The sequence below is a fragment of the Trachypithecus francoisi genome, unplaced genomic scaffold (assembly GCF_009764315.1).
Source record: "Trachypithecus francoisi isolate TF-2019V2 unplaced genomic scaffold, Tfra_2.0 Lachesis_group3, whole genome shotgun sequence".
NCBI lineage: Eukaryota > Metazoa > Chordata > Mammalia > Primates > Cercopithecidae > Trachypithecus > Trachypithecus francoisi.
In genome coordinates this window covers 46,974,959-46,980,290 of record NW_022681468.1, presented here as the reverse complement: position 1 = coordinate 46,980,290, position 5,332 = coordinate 46,974,959, and the positions used below count along the sequence as shown (strand labels likewise).

General features: G+C 42.3%; 1 non-coding gene across 1 annotated transcript; it reads right to left on the bottom strand.

The window, feature by feature from the left end:
• Positions 1–73, bottom strand: TRNAK-CUU. The gene has a single exon. It is a non-coding gene; the product is annotated as a tRNA-Lys (tRNA).
• Between the last annotated feature and the right edge of the window lie 5,259 nt (positions 74–5,332).

The following is a 5,332-nucleotide window of genomic DNA, read 5'->3' as shown; positions in this document are numbered from 1 at the left end:
CGCCCAACGTGGGGCTCGAACCCACGACCCTGGGATTAAGAGTCCCATGCTCTACCGACTGAGCTAGCCGGGCACCTAGCACGGCCGTTTGCAGTTCTACCTCTTGAGGAGTATTTTAACTACATGGTTTGCTCCTCCCCGTAGTTTCTTTTCTAAACAAATGTATAATATACTGTTAGATCAGCACTTCAGAATTATTTTTTAAGAGTGTTCTAAATATTTAATTGTACTTAGATTTAAGAATGTTTGTATATGTGGCCGGGCGCGGTGGCTCAAGCCTGTAATCCCAGCACTTTGGGAGGCCGAGACGGGCGGATCACGAGGTCAGGAGATCGAGACCATCCTGGCTAACACGGTGAAACCCCGTCTCTACTAAAATATACAAAAAATTAGCCGGGCGAGATGGCGGGCGCCTGTAGTCCCAGCTACTCGGGAGGCTGAGGCGAGAGAATGGCGTAAACCCGGGAGGCGGAGCTTGCAGTGAGCTGAGATCCGGCCACTGCACTCCAGCCTGGGCGACAGAGCGAGACTCCGTCTCAAAAAAAAAAAAAAAAAAAAAAAAAAAAGAATGTTTGTATATGTATCCAAAGATCATTGAAAACTTATGCGAGTCTTCATCATTACAGAGTCATTGAATCTTTTAAACAAAGTGTTTAAAAATATTTACTAACCAATATGTTTTGTTTACATAAATACATATCAAGGCCATCCAACTTCCATCAAATGGCATACCGGATTCCTACATGTTTGGGCTCCGCATTTGAGAAACAAAGTCCGATCTCTGAGAGGTTAGTTTCCCTGAACAACCGCGGGGCTTAGCTATTTTCTTTAGTATGGTCTGATGAAGGAGAGTTAAATTCAGAAAAGGAGGCTTCGAGTCAATTAACATAAGGTCTCTTTCGAGTAATTGTCTGACAATGAGCGATAGGACGTTTGGAGGGTGCTATTATTCTCCTCAAATGACAGAAGCTGGGAAGAAAGAATTACAGTCTCTAAATCTAATGGTAAAGAATGTGAACTCTAAGAGGCAAAGGGTCAGAAACCTGATTTTAATCAAATTACCATAGGATATACTGGAATAATGTCATATGGAAATATATATATTCTGAAATGATGGTGAACCTTTCTAGATAAGAAATTCTGGCCGGGCGCGGGACGCCTATGGGAGGCGGAGGCAGGCAGATCACGAGGTCAGGAGTTCAAGACCAGTCTAGCCCCCGCTCCTGTCTCTACTAAAAATACAAAAAATTAGCCGGGAGTGGTGGCCGACACCTGTAATCCCAGCTAGTCGGGAGGCTGAGGCGACAGTGCGGGACTCCATCTCAAAAAAAAAAAAAAATTCTTCTAATTTCTGTGATAATGGAGAGGGATGTGGTGTTTATACTACTGCTTAGCAGTGCAAGTTAAAGACCAATTTGTAAACCTGAAAATAACAAATAATTCTTACGATAGTATCCCCAAAGCACAGTATTTGGAAGCTAGATACATTGGTCTTCACATTTGAGGTATTCAATTTAAAAATAATAAGATACGTCATAAAATAGTATACATTTAGAGTTGTCTTGCTCTGTCGCCCAGGCTGGAGTGCAGTGGCATGATCTCGGCTCACTACAACTTCTGCCTCCCGGGTTCAAGCGATTATCCTGCCTCAGCCTCCCAAGTAACTGGGATTACAGGAACCCGCCATCATACCCGGCTAATTTTTGTAGGGACGGGGATTCACCATGTTGGCCAGGCTAGTCTTGAACTTCTGATCTCAGGCGATCCACCCGCCTAGGCTTACCCAGTGGGCTGGGATTACAGACATGGGCCACCACGCCTGGCCTTCTTTTCTTTTTTCTGTTTTTGAGAAGGAGTCTGGCTGGGCGCGATCTCAGCTCACGGCAACCTCTGCCTCCCGGGTTCAAGCAATTCTCCTGCCTCAGCCTCAGCCTGCGGAGTAGCTGGGACTACAGGCATGCACTACCAAGCCCAGCTAATTTTTGTATTTTCAGTAGAGACAGGGTTTCACCATGTTGGTCAGGCTGGTCTTGAACTCCTGACATCAGGTGACTCGCCTGCCTTGGCCTCCCAAAGTGCTGGGATTACAGGCATGAGCCACCGCGCCCAGACGAAAGAGCCCCCAAATTCTTAATTATTAATAAATATTGAGTGCACTAGGTGCTCAAATAGTGTTTATCACACACAGGTAATGATGTTAATTAAAAGATTAACTGGATACCTAAACAAGCTTTGAGTACTTATGGTTTACCTCCAAGGCCAACCCTTCTGCAACTATTAACCTTCAGCTTTCTTCACCTCTTTCTTGAACTATCGTGGTCTAAATTGGAACTCCCCAGGAAAGAATTGCAACTAGAGGCCAGGTGCAGAGGCTCACGCCTATAATCCCAGAATTTTGGAAGGCCAAGGAGGGCGAATCACCTGAGGTCAGGAGTGTGCGCTCAGCTTGGCCAACATGGTGAAACCCGGTCTCTACTAAAAATACAAAAATTAGCCCGGCATGGTGGTGCACACCTGTAATCCCAGCTACCCGGGCTGTTGAGGCAGAAGAATCGCTTGAACCCCGGGGGTCAGAGGTTGCAGTGAGCAGAGACCATGCCACTGCACTCCGGCCTGGATGACAGAGCAAGATTCAGTCTCAAAAAAAAAAAAAAAAAGAATTACAACTGGACTGTTTTAACGAGGGTTAGGTAAATTAAGTGGCTAGTCTTCCCAGTAATTCAAGTCCTTTTATCTATCAATTTGTTCAAAAATAAAAACATCAATTGTAACGCTTCATTAGCAGGAAAAAGCAATTGAAATTCTTTTTTTTCCCCTTACTTTCTATATCCAATTCTGCAAACCCTATGTCTTAGCCCATATTCTGCTACTATAACAGAATACCACAGACTAGGTAATTCACAAACAAGAAAAGTTTATTTGGCTCATGGTTTTAGAAGTTCAAGAGTATGGCACTGACATCTGGCAAGGGCCTTGTGCTGTATTATCCCATGACAGAAGATCAGAAGAGCAAGCGAATATGTGAGACAGAGAGCTGAAATCCAGTGAAATTCATCCTTGTATTAGGAACCCACTCCCAAGATAACTAACCCATTCTAGAAATGACATTCATCCATAGTGCCCTCATGACCTAATCACCTCTTACAGGCCCCACATGGCAATACCATTACATTGGCAATTAAATTTCGACACGTGTTTTGAAGGGGACATTCAAACCATAGCACCCTACACATCTGAAATCCATCCACACATTTCCACCTCCACTGCCACCACTTTAGTCCAAATCACTCTCCATTACTGCTAGCTCACAAAAGAGCAATAACTTTCCAACTAGTATCCCTGTTTCTCTTCTTTCCCTTAGCTATCATTCTTCACACAGAAATAAGAGCTCATTTAATGATTTAAATCAAATCATATAATTCTCCTGCTTTAAAAACCCCTGATAACCTCACAGTAGAAAACCAGTAATAAATGTGAAAGGAATGACGGAATTAGAAAATCACCATTTGGCAACCATTGTAATAATCAATTCAAACAAGAATCATCAGATATTAGAATTAATGACTGAAATGTTGAGGTGTAAACAAGATGTGTACATATTCTCAAAGTATTTCCTCACAAGATACTAATTACAAAGGTAAAAATAGAAACATTATCAGGGATAAATCTTCAGCCAGTGATCAAAGTTAACATTATCAGCAATAAAACAACTAACATCATGTCCCTCCTAATATAATGCTCTGACATGAATGAATACAAGGTCATTTCTGTAGTATTCCTGCCACAAATGCATCACTTGAATCAATTAACAACAAAAAAATCAAACCTAAATTAAGGAATATTCTACAAAATAAATGGTTTGTATTCTTCGAAAATGTTCATGCCATGAAAACTGAAGAAATACTGCTGGGCGTAGTGGCTCACGCCTGTTAATCCCAGCACTTTGGGAGGCTGAGGCGGGCAGATCACAAGGTCAGCAGATCGACACCATCGTGGCTAACACGGTGAAACCCCGTCTCTACTAAAAAATACAAAAAATTAACTGGGCGTGGTGGCGGGCGCCTGTAGTCCCAGCGACTCAGGAGGCTGAGGGAGGAGAATGGCGTGAACCCTGGAGGCCGAGCTTGCAGTGAGCGGAGATCGCGCCACTGCACTCCAGCCTGGGCGACAGAGGAGACTCTGTCTCAAAAAAAAAAAAAAAAAAAAAAAAAAACCCTGAAGAAATACTAAGCAGCTATTTTCCAGACTAAAGCAGACAACTGAATGCAAGGTGTGATCTTGGATTTTCTTTAGCTATGAAGGACGTTATTGGTAAAATTACCAAAAAAAGAAAAAAGAAAAAAAAAGCAGAAAGTTGATAGATCATAGTATTGCTAGTTTTCTGATTTTCACAATAATACTGTGTCTATGTAAAATAATGTTCCTGTGTTGGGGGAAAATACATACTGACGTATTAATATTTAGGAGTAAAAAGATGCTGATGCCCTATTTACAATGGGATTAAAATTCAAACCACTTTAAGATTTGGTCTCATGTGCACTTGTTCTCTTCCTGTCACTCTTCCCCACTTAATGAGGGGTCACTCTGACGTGACAGTTCCTAGCGCAAGCCAAGTTTTTTACTGTTCCCTAAACCACTGTTTTGTTACCCTATTTTAGTTTAAATATCACTCACTTAGAAAGTCATTCCCTGAGCACACTGCCTAAAGTTAGTACCTCCATTGTCTATTAAAGCACTCTTCCTTCTTACTATTTTGCTTATTTCTTGTTATCTATTTCTTTCTACTGAATGTAAATTCCATTAGAAATGGTGGTATGTTCTGTTTACGGCTTTTTCTTGAACACGTGGAATATATTAGGGCTCAATAAATATCTTTAATCAGACTTATCTTTAACTCTACCAAAAAGCGTTATACTCATAGAAAGAGCACTAATACTTGTGTAAAATTCCAAGCTGAATTCAAAGACGATACCCTGGAAGCGAAACTTCCCGAGAGCCTGGCATAAAAGAAGGTGAGGGGGATGCCATCAAGATTCTGGGTCAGGATGGGGACGCGGAGAAGGACAGGTTACTTCGCCCCTACTGCTTTTTCTATTCTTTGTGAGTATACGAACATCTCTCCCTTTTGGTTAAAGAAAGAATACAGTGAGGAGAAGGGAATAATAATATAAAAAGATAAATAATAATTCCTAGGAAAGGAATACAGCAGCTTCTCAGACAAAACGACGCCAAAAAGCTCAAAGTACGGGAACTGAACGCGGAGCCTTTGCTTTCCCCAACCCCGCCTCCATTGCTTCTGAACATGCGCGCCGCCAGCCTCTCGCGTACCGCT